Source organism: Neltuma alba, unplaced genomic scaffold (genome assembly GCF_004799145.2).
Source record: "Neltuma alba isolate B1F8T4 unplaced genomic scaffold, ASM479914v2 tig00013166_pilon, whole genome shotgun sequence".
NCBI lineage: Eukaryota > Viridiplantae > Streptophyta > Magnoliopsida > Fabales > Fabaceae > Neltuma > Neltuma alba.
In genome coordinates, this window is record NW_021637477.1 from 116,472 (window position 1) to 137,921 (window position 21,450).

At 30.4% G+C, this 21,450-nt stretch overlaps 1 pseudogene; it reads left to right on the forward strand.

Annotated features, from left to right (window-relative positions):
- The first annotated feature begins 6,363 nt into the window (after nucleotides 1-6,363).
- Nucleotides 6,364-19,849, forward strand: LOC114734984 (zinc transporter 1-like; annotated as a pseudogene).
- The last annotated feature ends 1,601 nt before the right edge of the window (nucleotides 19,850-21,450 follow it).

A 21,450-nucleotide genomic window follows, 5' to 3' on the forward strand; every position in this document is an offset into this window, starting at 1 on the left:
TGGTAACAACACTTTATTTGGTATTTACAACACTGAATTTATAAATAACAATAAATTTTTGTTGACATTCCTTATTTGACATTTACAAATTTTCAGTTTCTTTTTTTTTTGTCATTTTTCCAGTTTAAAATAAAGATAATTCTTTAACTGTAACTTTTTAAAAAAAAAAATAATAATTTTGTTACTTAAGCATTATAAGTAACATTTTAAATTTATAAGGTCAAAATTGTTTTTAGATGGTAAAAATACAGTATGGTTGTTTTATAGATGCTCTGGATTTTCAAGGTTAAATCAGAAACAAATTGAGATGGTCCATGCATGTTCGGCCCGAAACGAAAATGGGAAGGAAAAAAAAAAAACTAAACATGGGGTGTCTCGTCGCCATCTTTTCTATAAGATTGATCCTTTAAAACTACCTACGAAAAAATATTCAATGTTTCTTGTAGCTTTGGAGAGGAAATAAAGTTGTTCAATTTACACAAGCTATTTTACTTAGAAACCATCGCCTTTTGTCTTTTACATATATATGTGCACGTGTGTGTGGGGTTATGTTGGTGACTAGAAATTTGCAAACAATTGGCAGAAATTGAAGAAAAACAGGACAATATCAGTGAGTTTGTTAAGATTGCAATATCACAGGTGACGTTGCTAGCTGTTAGAGTGGAAGGAAGCTTTTATTTGTATCTAACGTAGTGAGCAGAAGATGATGAACGTTCTTTATCGCATTTGCAGTTGGATCCCTTAAGGATCCGGTAAACTTGCATGTGCAGGATCAAACTACGTAGGCCAACTTTCTGTTAGGATCCCCTCCCGTGTGATAACGCGCCGTTAACGAACGTGCAAATCCCATGTGTATATATTCCTCTGATTCTAAATATAAGATATTTTACACTATAAAGTGAGCCTTATATTTAGGACTAGAAGATTATATATGTATAAGACTCATCATATTTTCCATTGAATAAAATGTCATAGAGCATTCTGACCACTTCTCCTGAGTCTCCAAAGTGAGTTGCTACCTGTTTTATGTACTCTCTTTGTCTTTTGAGTGTTGGGGAGTTTCTACCTTCTCCAGCGCCGTGTCCAAAAACATTACATTCTTCGTTTTCTTTGTGCTCCTGCTTCCAGCTTTAGCTGTTTCAGAAGGTACATGCCAAGAAGACAACATCATGATGACCAAGTTAAGGCTCTCAGCTTCAAACTATAGCAGCCATAACTTCCATATATATGATTGAAGCGAAGAGCAACAGGAGACCCAAAAAAAAAATGATTAAATAAGTGAGGGAGAAAGTACATTGAGAAAAATGATTATGGTGTTTTAGGAAAAACATGTTATATTTCTTATAATTAACTAACTTATCTAACTTCTTTAATCTAATCAAATTAATTAAAAAGGTCTTATATTAAGAATCGGGGAAATGTATATATATGTGTGTATAAAAGGTGAGAGAGCGGTGGCGATAGCGAGCTTGTACGTACGTCAAACTAGTAATCGTGTCGTAGGCGGATGTAAACTATTAAGATGACAATGAAGAATAAAATGACGATGGCAATAAGCACAATTTCCTGCCGCTGAAAGGGTGGCTTTTGGCATGTTCTTCATTGAGATTAGGGGCTGTCCTTATATTCAGCCATCGTGCACGAGGGTCAGAAGTTTGTTTGGCGAAGCCTATAAGAAGAGAGAGGAGTCGAGCTAGAGAGAGAATGGAAGAAAGAGGAATGGGATTAGGTTTCATGAAGAGATTAGAGGAGAAGAACGGAAGGTTCTTTGGGGGTTTCCAGATTGTGAAGTGGAGTATTGGAAATTGTTCATGATTTATGAATATAATATTCCTATCTATAATTTTATATTGAAATTAAATACTGATGAATTGACTTGTGAATAATTTTATATTGCAAATAATGTTAAAAATTCTTTCAATAATAAGAACAGTTTGATTATACATTCTCATCATAAACATTGGTAATTTCAACAAAGAAGATGCCAAGAGAACGATATGCATTCGTATAGGATGTTCATTGTTTTTACGAGCAAATCATCGTTTAAATGAAGTAAGCTTCGAATTCAACCCTACGTGCATGGCTATGTGTTTCAAACCATTTGGGCCATACTTAGCCTATGTATTGGTGGAATCCTAAGTTGGTTTCATCTCACTGATACAACAATTCATTGAAAAAACAATGAAGACGCTGTTCACAAGCTCCTCCGTAACTGAAACTGCATTAACAGTAGATGAGGTCTTCAAAATTCTTTGATTTGCCAAGCGCGAAGAAAGACTCAACGATTGCAGGAACATAAGTGGGTTTGATAATGGTTGAGAAACCCAGTTATCTTAAGGGCAAAATACTCCTCCAGTCCTAAATATAAAACCCATTTTATAGTATAAATATAAGACCTATTTTGTAGTATAATTCACACTACAAAATGAGTCTTATATTTAGGAGCAGAGGGAGTAATATACAAGAACTTTGATGAAAGGCTACAATTGTTGTCATCCTCGAACCCGTTTATGTTCCTCCCATTGTTGAGTCCCTCTTCCCACTCGGAAAATCCAAGAATTTTGAAGGAACTCGTATATCATTAATGACGGTTCAAGTTACAGAGCTTGCGAATGGTATCTTCATCGTTCCTTAGTGAACCATTATGCGGGTGAGGCGAAGCAGGCCTGAGAGTCTACGAATACATGAGCTAAGACTAGCCAAAGTAGTTTAAGTTACACAGGATCAAATTCAATGCTAGCTACATTTTCCTCATGCTAATATTGAATGTCCTATGCAAATATATTTCAAAAATATAATAGAAAATTATGTTGATGAATATGCTAAGTCTCTTCACCTGCCTCCAATTTCTACGAGGATCTTCCTGTATAAAAGAAAAAAGAAAAAATTGCTGAACTCAAAGCAAAAGCTACCTTAGAGATGGAAGATGGTGTTCTTAATTAGCAACGAAATCTGGAGCCCCAAGCTCTCTTGGAACTCAGCCCTGCAAATGAGGCACCTGGAATGGGCCTTGAAATCGGGGTCATCCTTGCCTATCATGAGAGTCAAGATGTTTGTTTGATAAAGCCTAAAATTTGGTTGGAAAAAAAAGAAGAAGATAAAACCTAAAATGAGAGAAGCGAGTGAAGGCACAACAAAAAACTTGATTTTCAAAGCAAGGCAACGTGAAGCACTTTGGCATCGGGTTCCCATTCAGTGCTCATCAGGTGATGAGCACCCAATGCTCATCACCCGATGAGCAATCTGGATCTGGACGGTCCAGATTTAATATTATTAAATAATTATTTTAAAATAGAAAAAATTATATTTTTAAAGAATGATAGTTAAGAGATTATCTTTATTTTGTATTTTATACCTATTAAAATAATTATTTTTAAAAAATAAAAATAAATTTGGACCGTCCAGATAAGATCTAGACGGTCCAGATCTGATGAGCATTTTGATGAGCACCCAATGTAAATCCCTTTGGCATCTAAGCCAGAATGACTAAGGTACGAAATTAAATATATATCGTTAGATACTGCACACACATGCATGTATATATATTTTTTATAGTAGGATATTTATATACACATATATATTTGTAATTATAAATACATATAATTTTAATATATTAATAGATAATATATACGTATATATTATAATGTGTGTATTAAAAATATAAAATAGGACTATTATTGTATATATATACGTATTATATTTAAAATATTCTTTTTGAATAAATTAAAATATGAATGTAATTAAAATAATATTGTTTATTTAATATATTTAATGTTATTTTATTGATTAATAATATCTATTTAATATATTAATAAATTTTTTGCCAGATTAATATTTACAATATTATAAATTAGATGACATTACTTTAAAATTTATTTTATTTTAAATTAACCATATAATTTTAAAGCGCTTACTCATTATTTTTTTACATTATGTTTATTAATGATGATATAATCTTATGAAAAAAAATAGATTAAATTATATTTTTTATATTTACATTTCAAGGTAGTATTGAAAAATCATAACATCGTATCAAAATAATATTCCCACCCCAACGTCTTTTACGTTAAAACACACACACACACACACATATATTTTGATAAACACACACATATATTAATTTATATATTAATATAATGTTTTAAAAAAATGGAGATAATAATTTATTTTTCTTTTAATTAATTATCTAATCTTTTAAAAATTTATTGAAAATAATTTACATTATGTTATCAGTTTTTATTATTTTAAATTTTTAATTGTAAATTTACTTTATGAAAATGGGTTATCACTACCTTTTGTTTTATTTTTCATTAAAAAATGATACATTTAATGTTTTGAGATGTCAAATATTATATTTAAATAAAACAACTATATTTGTCGGTGAGAAAAAATAGTTGTAAAAAGTTACACTTTGAGCGGCGACTCTAAAAGTGTGACTTTCAGTGACAATTAAAGTCACATCTGAAACTTAGACTTTTAACGATAATTTTAATTGAACAAAAAATATTTTATTTAAACAAAAAATTATATTTGTTGGTGACAAAAAATAATTGTAAAAAGTCACACTTTGAGCAGCAAGTCCAAAAGTGTGACTTTCAGCGATGACAATTAGATTCGCAACTAAACCTCAGACTTCCAACAGTAACTTTAAAAAGTAGCTGCTAAAAGTATGACTTTCTACGGTGCCAATTGAAGTCATAGCTGAAAGTTACTTTCTTTTGATCATTTGTAAATTTTTAAAATTCATTTTCTCAATTGTATTTTATATAGACACATGCATACAACATATTAAACTTTATCTATCAAATTAGTAGAAAAATTATTTTTAAGTGGACATTAAAACCAATAAAAGAATTTATATATGTACTCCTTCAGTCTTTAATGTAAGATCTAATTAATTAATTTGAGTAAATTAAATATGTTAGTTAAATTAGTTAATATGATATTTTTTTATGACCCCTCTATCATTGTTGAGAGAATGCTCATAGGGTTAATTTGGTAAAAAATTAATAAATATATAAAATAAGTCTTACATATAATACTAACATCGACCATTTAATTAGGTCTTATATTAAGTATAAGAAGAGTATATATAGTACATAATTGTAAATGCATAATACATTTTAATTAAAGTATTGATTTAAACATAAATTCTATGAAAGCGAAACATTATTACTTTATTTTATTTTTTATCATAAAATGATACATTTAATGTTTTGAGATGTTAAATATTACATTTAAATAAAAAAATAGATTTGTTGGTGGGAAAAAAATAACAAATTTATAATAGTGAGATGAAATGAGATTATTAATTTGTATGAAGAGATTGAAAGAGAAGAAAGGAAGGACGCTATTGGAAGTGGAGAAATGTTGGGCTTGAGGAGGAAGAAGGTAAAACAAAAGCTGGTGATAGAGAGAAGAATTTAGGGGAATGGGTTCAGCGATGAGACACTACTCCTCCGCTCATTAATATAAAACCTATTTAACTAATTTGATTAGATTAAAAAAGTTAGGTAAGTTGGTTAATTATAAGAAATGTGACACGTTTTTTTAAAATACCATAATCATCTTTCTTAATACCCCTATTTCTCTTCTACTTGATTATGGTTGAGAGAGTATCTATAAGGTTAATTTAGAGAAAATTGATAAATATGATAAATGAGTTTTGTATTTAAGACCAAAATCAACTCAATAATTAAATCATATATTAAGGACTGGAGGAGTAACATACAAGACAACACGGCTAAACGGTTATAAGGACAGAACACATGATTTGAGTTAGATGAGACTGCAGGAAAACGTGAACCCATATTATTTGCAGTATACCAATTATTCAGTTGTATCTCATACCAGCTTTCGGATTTCCCCACGTCACTGCACCTCCGCACAATAGTACCCCCAACAACTCTGGTCGTCAGCGCATCTTCCTGTGGTCACTACATGCATGCCACAATCTCACTGAATAGGTACTTTTTTTTCTATTGTCATAAAATCATATAACAACCTTTACCTTTCTTTTCCTAAAAATTAAAGCCTTAAAATAAGTCTTTTTTCTAATTTAAAATTTCCACGAAATATATTTGATCATATCTAATTCAAAATCAGTCAAATCATCGAAGGTAATATGTATGTTATATAAAATAAAAATGACTTACAGTTCTTTTTTACTTCTTTATTATCCATTCTTCAAATGTATGTAAATTATTTATTAAAACCTAAATAGAAACGATTAAGGAAATTATAGCAGAAAAATCACTTTTATATCAACCACCTCTATATACATATATATATATATATATATATCTCCGTGAATCACATATTTCCTTACTCTCACCGTTTTGGCATATACAATTTCAGAACAACATGGCCAAAAGCACCAAAATCTCCACATTCTTCGTCTTCCTCTTACTGGTTTCTCTTCCAGCCCTAATTGTTTCGGAGTGTACATGTGATCAACAAGATGAAGTCGTTGGTGACAAAGCCAGGGCTCTTCGCTACAAAGTAGCAGCCCTAGCTTCTGTACTCTTAGTTTGAAACTTAAAGGACTAAAACTAAAATGAAGGTAAATTTGAGGAATCAAAGTTTGTATCAACCTATAATTTATATATATTTGAAAAATGAATAAAGAAGTAAAAAAGAAGAGTAAATTATTTTTATTTTATATAACATATTTATTACCTTTAATGATTTGACTGATTTTGAGTTGAATATGAGCACATATATTTCGTCGAAATTTTAAATTAGAAAATGACTTATTTTAAGGCTTTTTAGGAAAAGAAAGGTAAGGTTCTTATATATATGATTTTTTTCAATTACATAAAATTTTTAAAATGAGTTTTATTATTTATGATTAATAAATTAAAAAGAAAATTTATCATTGCTTTCATATTATATATAAATTGAAATCGCAGCCTACTGCAGAAATATTATTGTCCCGTTCTTTTCATTTTCCCTTTTATTTTTTAAAAAAGTAAATCTAAATTTCGAAGATCACGGGATAGAAGAAGACTCTCAAGACCCTTAGTCTTAATGTATACATAGACACAGATGAGTGGCGATAAATGTCGACCTTCTAATACGTTGTCGAGTGAATATAATATTCAGGCAAAAAAGTTTAAGTGTTTTATATTGATATTGATGATGAATTAGTCTTTTGGAAATTAAAAAATTTACTTTTTTACCCTTATGGGCCAAAAAACTTTCCCTATAAATGTTGAGATTCTGACATACATATTGTCGAGGGAATATGGTATTTAGTTTAAGTATTTTATATTGGCATTGATGAACTAATTTGTATGGAAATTAAATAAATTACTCTTTCTCTTTTTTTAAAGAATTTTTCCTGTAGAGACCAGATTACATTGTTTTTCCCAAAATCTTTTTATATTTATTATTTACACACACACATTATAATATATACATATATATTATAATGTGTGTGTATTAAAAATATAAAATAGGATATCAGTATATCTACACGTATTATAGTTATAATATTCTTTTTGAATAAAATAAAATATGAATGTAATTAAAATAATATTATTTATTTAATATATTTTGGTGTCATTTTATTGATTAATAATATCTATTTAATATATTAATAAATTGTTTGCCAGATTAATATTTACAATATTATAAATTAATCAGACGACATGTACTATTTTTCATTAGTTTAAAAATTATTTTATTTTAAATTAATCATATAATTTTAAAGAGCTTATTCATAATTTTTTTACATTATGTTTATTGATGATATAATTTGATGGAAAAATAATAGACTAAATTATATTTTTTATATTTTCATTTCAAGATAGTATTGAAAAATCATAACATCTTATCAAAATAATATTCGCACCCCAACGTCTTTTACGCTAACACGCACATATATTAATTTATATATTAATATAATGTTTAGAAAAAATGGAGATAATAATTTATTTTTATTTTAATTAATTATCTAATTTTTTTAAAATTTATTGAAAATAATTTACATTATGTTATCAGTTTTTATTATTTTAAATTTTTAATTATAAATTTACATTATGAAAATGGAATATCATTACCTTTTATTTTATTTTTTTCATAAAAAAAGGATACATTTAATGTTTTGAGATGTCAAATATTATATTGAAATAAAAAAATTATATTTGTTGATGAGAAAAAATAGTTGTAATAGGTCCCATTTTAAGCGGCGACTCTAAAAGTGTGATTTTCAGCGGCGATAATTAAGGTCGCACCTAAAACTTACACTTTTAACGACAACTTTAAAAAATCACTGCTAAAAGTATGATTTTGTGTGACTATAATTGAACAAAAAATATTTTATTTAAACAAAAAATTATATTTGTTGGTGAGAAAAAAATAATTGTAAAAAGTCACACTTTAAGCAACAACTCCAAAAGTGTGACTTTCAGTGACCACAATCAGATTTGCAACTAAACCTCAGATTTCCAACAGTGACTTTAAAAAGTCACCACTAAAAGTATAACTTTCTGCGATACCAATTGAAATCATAGCTGAAAGTCACTCTCTTTTGATCATTTGTAAATTGTTAAAATTCATTTTGTCAATTGTATTTTATATAGACACATACATACAACATATTAAACTTTATCCATCAAATTAGTAGAAAAATTATTTTTAAGTAGATACTAAAACTAATAAAAGAATTTATATATGTACTCCTTCAGTCTTTGATGTAAGATCTAATTAACTAATTTGAGTATATTAAAGATGTTAGTTAAATTAGTTAATATGATTTTTTTTTCATGCCTCTTCTACTACTTGATCATTGTTGAGAGAATATCCATAGGGTTAATTTGGTAGAAAAGCAATAAACATATGAAATAAGTTTTACATATAAGACTAACATCGACCATTTAATTAGGTTTTATATTAAGTATAGGAAGAGTACATATAGTACATAATTGTAAATGTATAACACATTTTAATTAAAGTATTGATTTAAACATAAATTCTATGAAAGTGAAACATTATTACTTTATTTTATTTTTTATCATAAAATGATACATTTAATGTTTTAAGATGTTAAATATTACATTGAAATGAAAAAATAGATTTGTTGGTGAGAAACAAATAACGATCTTATAATAGTGAGGTGAAATGGGATTATTAATTTGTATGAAGAGATTGAAAGAGAAGAAAGGAAGGACGCTATTGGAAGTGGAGAAATGTTGGGCTTGAGGAGGAAGAAGGTAAAACAAAAGCTGGTGATAGAGAGAAGAATTGAGGGGAATGGGTTCAGCGATGAGACACCACTCCTCCGCTCATTAATATAAGACTTATTTAACTAATTTGATTAGATTAAGAAAGTTAGGTAAGCCAGTTAATTATAAGAAATGTGACACGTTTTCCCAAAATACCATAATCATCTTTCTTAATACCCATATTCCTCTCCTACTTGATTATAGTTGAGGGAGTATCTATAGGGTTAATTTAGAGAAAATTGATAAATATGATAAATGAGTCTTGTATTTAAGACCAAAATCAACTCAATAATTAGATCCTATACTAAAGACTGGAGGAGTAACATACAAGACAACACGGCTAGACGGTTATAAGGACAGAACACATGATTTGAGTTAGATGAGACTGCAGGAAAACGTGAACCCATATTATTTGCAGTATACCAATTATTCAGTTGTATCTCATACCAGCTTTCGGATTTCCCCACGTCACTGCACCTCCCCACAATAGTTACCCCAACAACTCTGGTCGTCAGCGCATCTTCCTGTGGTCACTAGCTACATGCATGCCACAATCTCACTGAATAGGTTACTTTTTTTTTCTATTTTCATAAAATCATATAACAACCTTTATCTTTCTTTTCCTAAAAATTAAAGCCTTAAAATAAGTCTTTTTCTAATTTAAAATTTCCACGAAATATATTTGAGCATATCTAATTCAAAATCAGTCAAATAATCGAAGGTAATATATATGTTATATAAAATAAAAATGACTTACAGTTCTTTTTTACTTCTTTATTATTCATTCTTCAAATGTATATAAATTATTTATTAAATAGCAAGTATTAAGGAAATTATAACAGAAAAATCACTTTTATATCAACAACCTCTATATATATCTCCGTGAATCACACATTTCCTTACTCTTACTTTTACTGTTTCGGCTTTTCCAGTTCATAACATTTCAAAACGACATGGCTAAAAGCACCAAAATCTTCACATTCTTCGTCTTCCTCTAACTGATTTTTCTTCCAGCCCTAGTTGTTTTAGTGTGTACATGTGATCAACAAGACGAAGTCGTTGGTGACAAAGCCAGGGCTCTTCGCTGCAAAGTAGCAGCCCTAGCTTCTATACTCTTGGCGAGTGCAGTCGGTGTTTTGATTCCGTCATTAAATCGGAATGTTTTTGCTGACATTAAGTCCTGAGAAGAACATCTTCCTTCTGATCAGGGCTTTCGCCGCCGGCGTGATCCTATCCACCAGCTTCATTCATGTCCTTCCTGACGCATTCGAGAGCTTGACTTCCCCTTGCTTGAGCGAACATCCATGGGGAGATTTTCCTTTCACTGGTTTCGTATCCCTGTGTGCTGCCATGGGAATCCTAATGGTGGAATCTTTCGCCACTACGTATTTCAAGAAACTTAATATGAAAAACAGTGGGCAGATTGAGGCCAATAATGGAGACCAAGAGAAAAACACAGGTCATGTTCATACTCATGGGTCGTTGGATTCTTCCACTCGTAAGATAGTCATATCACAGGTGTGTGTATGTGTGTATGTGTTTATATATATATATATATATAGATATTTTTATATAACTCTCACCCTTTAAAATTATACGTTATAGGATGTGAATGAAGGACGTGAATGCTTCAGGAAGGACGTGAATGAAGCCGGTGGATAGGATCATGCTGGCGGCGAAAGCCATGATCAGAAGGAAGACGTTCTTCTCAGGACTTAATGCCGGCACAAACATTCCGATTTAATGACGGAATCAAAACTCCGACCGCAATCGCCAAGAGTATAGAAGCTAGGGCTGCTACTTTGTAGCGAAGAGCCCTGGCTTTGTCACCAACGACTTCGTCTTGTTGATCACATGTACACTCTGAAACAACTAGGACTGGAAGAAAAATCAAAATCAGTAAGAGGAAGACGAAGAATGTGAAGATTTTGGTGCTTTTGGCCACGTCGTTTTGAAATGTTAGGAACTGGAAAAGCCAAAACAGTGAAAGTAAGAGCAAGGAAATGTGTGATTCACGGAGATACATATAGAGGTGGTTGATATAAAAGTGATTTTTCTGTTATAATTTCCTTAATACTTGCTATTTAGGTTTTAATAAATAATTTACATATATTTGAAAAATGAATAAAGAAGTAAAAAAGAACATTAAATTATTTTTATTTTATATAACATATTTGTTGCCTTTAATGATTTGACTGATTTTGAGATGAATATGAGCAGTTATATTTCGTGGAAATTTTAAATTAGAAAAAGACTTATTTTAAGGCTTTTTAGGAAAAGAAAGGTAAGGTTCTTATATGATTTTTTTTCAATTACATAAAATTTTTAAAATGAGTTTTATTATTTATTATTAATAAATTAAAAAGGAAATTTATCATTGTTTTCATATTATATATAAATTAAATCGCAGCCTACTGCAGAAATATTATTGTCCCGTTCTTTTCATTTTCCCTTTTATTTTTAAAAAAGTAAATCTAAATTTCGCAGATCACGGGATAGAAGACTCAAGACTAGTTTAATGTATACATAGACACAGATGAGTGGCGATAAATGTCGACCTTCTAATACGTTGTCGAGTACGCGAGTGAATATAACATTCAGGCAAAAAAGTTTAAGTATTTTATATTGATATTGATGAATTGGTTTTTTGAAAATTAACTAAATTACTTTGTTACCCTTATCGGCCAAAAAATTTTCCCCATGATTGTTGAGATTCTGACATATATATTGTCGAGGGAATATAGTATTTAGTTTAAGCATTTTATATTGGTATTGATGAATTAATTTTTATGGAAGTTGAATAAATTACTCTCTCTCTCTCTCTCTCTTTTTTCCAAGAGAATTTTTCCTGTAGAGACCAGATGACATTGTTTTTCCCAAAATCTTTTTATATTTATTATTTATATGACATAACGAAATATTATTAAATTAATTAAAGAAGTCATATTTATGAATTTAAAATAAATTAAATTTACAATTATCAATAAAGCAAAAAAAATAAAGTCAAATATTGAAATTAATTGGTTATCGATTAAAAAAGTGTTTTTATAAAGGGGACGTGGAATGTTTTATAAATTTTAGTGGATGAATACCTCTAACATTAAATTCCAAATCCCAAATTAGTCTCCTCAAATAAAAAAATCCCAAATCAGTCTATGAGATTCAAAAGTTGAGTGGAATGACATTAATGCCCTTCACTTTTTTAAAAAAAGAAAAAAAAAAGCATTCTCCCTTCATCGTCACCATCAATAGCCACCCCCACAAAAGAATATATAGACAGACATCGAGCCATTAAAGCATATTAATAAAATAGTATAAAATAATACATAAGATATATAACCATAAAATTTTCATCATATCGACAATAGATTAGCCATTAACTATAATATAAATAGCTATTAGAACCATAATACTACCTCCGGTCCTTAATATAAGACCCTATTTGACTTTTATTTTGGTCTTAAATATAAGACCCAAATCCACTTTGTCTCTTATATTTATACTTTTTTTTTCAAAAGTAGTCCTTCTAACAATAATAGTTCTAGTCAATACACTTGATTAGTAAGGATATTTTAGGAAAGACAACACCTATTTAGGATAAATAACTAACTCAGCTTATTTCCTTAATCTCCTCAAATTAGTCAATTAGCTCTTATAATTAGGATCGGAGGTAGTAGATTAGTAGAGTTACCTCTTCTCTATTACCAACAAGTTTAAAAAAGTCGTGATGTAAGGCACTCACTATCAGTACTCTTCTTGTTAACCATCACTTTCCCCGTCTCTGTCACTTCTGTTTTTTCTGTGTCCGTTGCATATGTATGTCCAAAGCCATTCATTTTTTTTTTCACACAAAAAAAAAAAAAGAATGAGTGAGTTTGGGAGACCGATTTTGATAATGGTAGCATCACTGCTTAGTACAACTTTATAGTGTCTCACATCTTTAATTACTAACTGATGGATTAAGTATCATGTAGAAATGCTAATATGTTAGTTTAGTTTAGTGGGGTATAATAAAATAAAATAATGTAAATAATTTTTCACATCAAAATCTCTAGTAATTATTAAATTAAATGATTCTTTGAAGATACTTGATGATGATTCATCAGTCAAGCCTTAACGCTGCTCAAATGCTTTCTACGTACAGGGACTATTTGCTTGAGCAAAATTAGGATACGAAGAGAATCACATTCCGATGTCATGTATTCAGCAATACATGCCTTGCAGAAGTTAGTGAAAAAGACATAGCATGACTTAGTTTTTGTGTTCTTTTCTAATTGTTAATTCACCATGATAAGCAATATATATATATATATATTTATAGCTTTAGATATATTCATTTCTCCTCGATATATAATAAACCCACTGTGATATGATGATGATAAGTAAATAATACTCCCTCCGTTCCTTATTATAAGAGACAAATAACCGAAGTACGTTGATCAAAAAAACAGTTAAAATTAGTTAAGAACAATTAATGTGTAAAAGTATAATTTTTTTCCAAAAATGCCCTCATTAATAAGGAGAGAGAGCATGAGAGAGAACAATTAAATTATTAAAAGAAAGAGAAGTGAGAGGGAGAGAGAGTATGAGTTGGAGATAATAAATATGGGTAAAATAGTAAATCAACACAAAAAAATAAAGACAACTTGTAAGTGTCTCTTATATATAGGAACATGCCATAAGCATCAAATGTCTTTTATAATAAGGAACGGAGGGAGTAAATTGTAACTCTTGAGTTTCCACTTTTCAATGATAATTGATAATACAAACTGCAACGGAACTTTACTTTTCTAACATAAATTAGATAAGACAAATTAAAAAAAGCAGAAAACTAAGGGGGAAAAAAAAAAGAAGGGATGTTGTAGATACTAAAGCAGCAACTAAAGTAGAGAAATAATATATGACATTAAGTTGAAGATGGCGGGTACTATTTTGCGTTCTATCAGCCAGAAAAGTCCGCAGCTAACAGATGAACAAGTCCGATATAGATTACAATATGTCTGCATATAATAATATTCCTTCAACGATGAAAGCATTCGACTGTACTCATCATATATACTTTCGTTCAAAGTTCCTATTCCAGTAATGGCTATATATATATATATATATATATATATATTGATTCCCACTAGAGCAGTCAGAGCAAAGAACAATGCCAGTAGTTTTGTTCTTGAATTTGGCCTGCAATGAAACTACAAGACACATCACCACAATAGGCTCATTGCAGGCCAAATTCAAGAACAAAACTATTGCGCAGTGATGGCATCGTTCTTTGGTCTAATTAACGATTCATGGGAATGGCCATTAGAGTATGAATTTCCAAAGTGTACAATCAATGAGAATAGTCAGAATGCTTAGAAATATTCAATGCAACGTCTGCGTGCAAGCATCAAATTGTAATCTATACGGCACTCGTTGATCTTTTAGCTGCAGAATTTATGGCTGATAGAATGCAAAATAGTACCCGCCGTCTTCAACTTAACTCAAATATTATTTCTCTACTTTAGTTGCTGCTTTTAAACAGCAGCCAAAGTAGGGAAATATTCAACCTGATATATAGAAGCAGGTTGAGTGAAGGAACGAACTGGAGCTTGGGGAAGAAGAAAGTAGAAAGGAAGATAGTTTCGGTAGAGAAATTAATGTTTCCAGATGAAGACACGGTGCTCAGAATCGGGGTAGAGCATGATATATAAATAGGCTTTACACGTTAATTAACGGCGAATCATCACATACATGGGAGAGAATTCTGTCAAATCTATATAACGCCGTCGTCCTTAAAGCATTAAATTAAAATATGAAAGCATGCATCATCATAGATATCTGATTCTGAACAATTATTTATATATCAAATAATAATCGGTTTAATTTATTCTTCATCTATTTGACTCAAAGTTGGCCTACGTACCTTTCAAGAGATCATAAGCCTTATACGTATCAGTGCGTTTTTAATCCTCCCCACACACGCGCGCGCGCGCGCACACGTGTGTGTGTGTGCATGTTTATTTATGAGATCCTAAGTATCCGACAAGGGATGTGTGTGTGTGCATGTTTATTTATGAGATCCTAAGTATCCGACAAGGGATGTGTGTGTGTGTGCATGTTTATTTATGAGATCCTAAGTATCCGACAAGGGATGTGTGTGTGTGTGCATGTTTATTTATGAGATCCTAAGTATCCGACAAGGGATGTGTGTGTGTGTGCATGTTTATTTATGAGATCCTAAGTATCCGACAAGGGATGTGTGTGTGTGTGCATGTTTATTTATGAGATCCTAAGTATCCGACAAGGGATGTGTGTGTGTGTGCATGTTTATTTATGAGATCCTAAGTATCCGACAAGGGATGTGTGTGTGTGTGCATGTTTATTTATGAGATCCTAAATATCCGACAAGGGATCCAATGCAAATGCGATAAAGAACGTTCATCTTTTACTCTAACCAGAAGCAACGTCACCTATGAGATCGCAATCCTAACAACTTATTGATGGACCACCAGTTTATCTGCAATATAATTGAATTTTTAGTGATTATTTATTTGCTACCAACGCAGAAAGCTAATAGTCGAGGAGCAGAGGAATTTATAGTCAGCAAATAACTAAAGACAAAAGCTAATAAAAATTCATCTGCCCCGATCTAATAAAAAGCTAATAACTAAACACATTATTCACACTATAATATGATATTTAATTTAGACTCAAAAGAAGTTGTTTTTTTTTTCCTTTGGTCGGCTTGCATACAGTGAATCACTCGAGACCTATTGTAAGTCTCTTATTTATTAGAATAATTGGACACAAAACTCATCTCACATACTTACTTCGTATATCATAAATCACGATTAAAAAGTTACTAATAAGCAGTTCCAAACACGTTCATGAAAAGCTAATAAAAATTGTAAATATGATGCACAATAAGAGTTAATTAGCCAATCCGTGTATAATAATGTAACGTACTATGCCATCATGTCTAATTGGGTATCATGATTTGAGGTTGCCACCTCAAACGCAGCCTTAACCTATGAAGTTGACCAATGACCAAGTTCGCAAGGTGGCCTTCCTAATCAAAAGCCCATTTGGGCTTAGGAATAAAATAGCCATTAATTTTTAGCCCAAGCCTCACTAGGCCAGTACAGGGACACGATGGTAAATTTGTGATAAAATCTCAACAGAATTGTCATTTCACTTTGTTTCCCTTTTCCCGCCAAGACTGGCGGGGGGAAAGGGCATTCCCTCTTTTTCCCTGTATAATGCTTGTTCTTTTCTTCCCCTTCCCGTATGGTATCCGGACTTGGATTCTCTCTACTACCTTCTCATCCTCTTCTCTTCTACTATCCTTTTTTTCTCTTCACAACCATTGGATCAAAATTCCAATAGTCCAGATTTAACATCTTATAAAAATAATGTTATTAAAAATAAATAAATAAATTTAAATTATTAAAATCTGGCCTGAACAATTTACAATTGTAATAAAAAAATTGCTCTATAATAACAGTCTATAGTTGTGAACTGTTCAGATTAGATTTTAACAGTTTAAATTTATTTATCTATTTTTATCATAATATTTATTTTTATAAAATGTTATAAAACATTAAATCTGGACCATTGGAGTTTTGATCCAATGGTTGTGAAAAGAAAAGGAGGGTAGTGGAGGGGAAGAGGATGGGAAGGTAGTGGAGAGAATCCAATTCCATGGTATCCGGGAGGAGTTGGGCCCCCTAAAAAGTTGCCTCATTATATTCTCTAATGAAGAGGGTGTTTTTTCCGCAAAACGAGGTAAACTCTTCTATATATTACTTTATAAACTGTAAAAATACTTCTGAAACTATAGTTTAATTTCCATCCAAACACTTCTGAAATCGAAGTACTTCAATAATTAGGCCTCAACTGCATTATTGCATTTCCCCTCGAATCCATCCAACAAAATCTGAACTGAATTACCTAGGACTTTGGTGCTACATAATCTCAAGGGCAGCATCCTCCTCACACAAGTCCAAAACCCGTGACACTATATATTTTTTGGGTGGCTCTTAATATATTGAGCTATTTTTTTTCTTTTTGATACAATATTTTAGGACATGAATGATTAAAAATTAATTTATGATATCCGATGTTACTGAAGTTTTTTTTTTTTGGGTTTCCCACCCGGTATCCTAGCCAACCCCTCAGGGACAGATGATCCAATCTGGATCTATCCAATTACAAACCAGACTAATCCGGATCGTTAATTGTAAACATCTCGATGAGTGGGATAGCTGGCCAGGAAACGCTTTCCATGCCTAAGCGGGGATCAAACGTCCCCTAATGTGGTTAAGGGAGGATGAGCCCCTTTTCGCTCAACCACACGCTCTTGGTTACTAAAAAAATAATTCAGTATGCTAGATGCTAAATACTGAGCGTTATTAAAAGAACATTTTAGAATACCAAATGGACCAAAAATTACTACCTCAGGTTCTTAATATAAGCCTTTGTTTGACTTTTGTTTTGTTTCTAAATATAAGACCCCAATCCACTTTATCTCTCATATTTATATATTTTTGTCCCAAACTAGTCCTTCTAACAATGGTAGTTTAGCTAATACATTTGATTAGTAAGGATATTTTAAGAAAGACAATACATATTTATTACAAATAACTAACTTAACTTCTTTTTCTAATTTTCTCAAATTAGTCAACTAGCTCTTATAATTATGACCGGAGGTAGTATTTTACAATATTAAGTGCTATTAAAAAATTACCGAAAAAGTACAAATGTCTACTTACTCAAAAAAAGGTGCCTAAGCTCAATTATTTTACACGAAAATATGTAGTTGAACGCAAAGGATGACAACAGGCACTAGGGGGAAAATGAGAAAAGCTGGTCCCAAAAGATGATGCAAATTAAAACGTACAAGTTGAGTGAAATTAAAAATTGTGACGACCCATATTATGCGGCGTACGTGAGTGTGATGAACATGTTTCTCTTGTCTCCTCACACAAGTCCAAAACCCATGACGCAATTTTTTTGGGTAGCTCTTAATATACTGAGCATCCTTTAAAATTATATTCTTCTGATCATAGATAGAAAACTCATTTTGTAATATATGACTACAAAATGGGTTTTATATTTAGAACCGGAAGGAGTACGTTATATATTTATACTATAAAATGAGTTTTATATTTAGGATTGGAGGGAGTACGTTATAATGATATTAAAACTGACTTATTAGTATGATCTGATTAGTTAAAAATATCTTGTAATTTTAAACCTAATTAAGGAGTAACTGATATCATCTTAATCTGTTTTTTCTGAGCATTATTTAGTTAATTAGAAAGATGTTATATATTAATGAATGGATGGTGAATATATATATATATATATACTATTCTGTCTCTTATTATAAGATCCTTTTAACTAAATTATGCAGTTTAAGAAAACAGTTAAAATTAGTTAAAAGTAATTAATATATAACAAATACAGTTTTTTTCCAAATATACCTCTATATATAAATGGATAAATGTGAGAAAGTAATAATGAGATAAATGAAGAAAGAAAATGTATTAAATACATTAAATTAGAGATAAAATAGGTAATATTGTATTAAATGCTCAGACAAATTTAAAGAGGATCTTATAAAAAGGGACAAACACATTCAAAAAATTAGATCTTATAATAAGGGATGGAGATGGGGATACTAGTGCGCTCAGTGACCATAGGGATTTCTTTGGGAGCATCTCGAAGTGCCAAAGCCATAAAGCCTCTTGTTGCTTTGACTTTTCATCAATTCATTGAGGGCATGGGCCTTGGAAGCTGTATTACTCAGGTAGATAACCAATCCAATGAGCTTAATGTATTCACTAATTAATAATTGTGTTTATTACAAATATAATGCATTTAGTTTTTTTGTCAAAATAACGTATAAATTAAAGTATAGTAGTTAGCATTATTAATAAGAGTATCATCAACAAATACTCCCTCTAGTCTTTATTTATTATAAGAGTCCTTCTAGAGAAAATTCTTGATCCTTTTTATAAGATCATTTAATAGTTTCAATGAGTATTAAATGCTTTTATCCATATATGCCCTTATTTAATGAGGGTAGTGAGTTAATAAAAATTAATACGATGTTGAAATTTAGTGAATTAATGAGGATTGTATTGGAAATCACTTGAAATTTATAACAAATTTAGTAATTTTAACTATTTTTATTAGTACATGTGAATTGGTTAGTGGGTTTTTATAACAAGTGCCAGGTGGAGCAGTTCCACAGCTTCCACCGATTTGTTATGCATATAATATAAAATATAAGGGGAAAATAATATAATGATTTTTTCCTATTACTGCAGGCGAAATTCAAGAACAAAACTATTACAGTGATGACTTTGTTCTCTCCTCTGGCGACTCCACTAGGAATAGCCATTGGAATGGGATTTACGAATGGGTAAAATGAGAATAGTGAGAATGCTTTGATCGTTGAAGGAATATTTAACGCGGCATCGGCAGGAATCTTAACATATATGGCACTTGTTGATTTCTTAGCAGCTGATTCCATGAACGACAGGATTCAAAATAATATCCTTCTTCATGGCGCAGCAGACATTTTTGTGCTTTTTGATGCTGGTTTTATGCCCCTTTTAGCCAAATGGGCTTGAAGCTCATTAATTAGTTTTTCTTAGTGAACTAAGTGCTACCTCCAGTCCTAATTATAATATCCTATTTATAGTCTACAAACGAGCTTTAGGTAGTATTTAATACTCCCTCCGTTCCTTATTATAAAGACGAATAACTGAATTACGTTGATCAAAAAAGCAGTTAAAATTAGTTAAGAAGAATCAATGTGTAAAAAATATAATTTTTTTCAAAAATGCCATCATTAATAAGGAGAGAGAGCATGAGAGAGAACAATTAAATTATTGAAAGAAAGAGAAGTGGGAGGGAGAGAGAGTGTGAGTTGGAGACAATAAATATAGGTAAAATAGGAAATCAATACAAAAAAGTAGAGACAACTTTTAAATGTCTCTTATATATAGGAACATGCCATAAACATCAAATGTCTCTTATAATAAGGAATGGAGGGAGTAATTCTTTGGGAGATGAGTGTGAGGGTTAGTTAATGCTTGTTATTAGTACATTTTAATAAGAGATGCATATTGTTTCTTTTTTGTTCGTTTGTGGCATATTTATTTTCAAGAAAATGAAAGTCAAATTATAACGAGATAACACTCAACATAAAACTTATGTAGAAGAGCATATTTTCCTTTTTCTTTTGTTGGTGATTTATTCTGAAAATTAACCAAAAAATCAGAACAACATTTTGGTATGTTTTATTATCCTATATTTTAACACATAATAATAGAAAATAGAATCAAACAAATCCATAACTTGAGTATGTAAATACTACTTCCAGTAGTAAATATAAGAGTTAGTTGGTAGTTCTAAATATAAGACCAAAATCCACTTTGTATTCTAAATTTATACTGTGCTCTAAAAACTATCCCTATTGATTGTAAGGTGTTTCCACCCAAATATAGTTTCAATATGCAAGATTGAATGTGGGTATTCTAAGAAAGTCAACATACATTTATTATAAATAACTAACTTAAGCTAATTTTCTTAATCCTCTAAATTAGTTGTCTAGCTTTTATATCAATGACCGAAAATAGTAATTATTTACTGATTCTAGCAACTAAATACTACCTCTGTTAATTACTAATTTGAGTAAATTAAAAAAAATTAGTTAAGTTAGTTATTGATATAAATAGTGTTATCTTCTTTAAAATATCATTATTAATTATATGTATTAGTTAGAACTAGTATTTGATAAATATAACATGAGCAACTACTTCAAGGATTATTTTAAAAAAAGATAAATATAAAAAATAAAGTGAACTGAGATCTTATATTTAGAATAAATTAAATGTTAAATTAGATCAAAAGTACTATTAACTGCCTCTATTATTGGACTTGATTTTTACTTAGCTGTACGGGCTATATTTATCTGCTTAGCAAGAGGGATTCTCTACGTAATTTTGTTTGAAGGAAAGGGGTAATACTTTTGCGTCTCGTCCAGTCTAGTTATTTTTAATATTACCAAACTACCCTTATCGTGTTTTCTTGTTCTCAGTCATCTTTGGCATTCTGATTATAAACACTTATAGTCACATTTTACGCATGTCAAAACAAAAGTTTTTTCACGTACTTACGTTGTATTTCGTAAACTATAATTAAAATTTATTTATAAATCATTTTAATA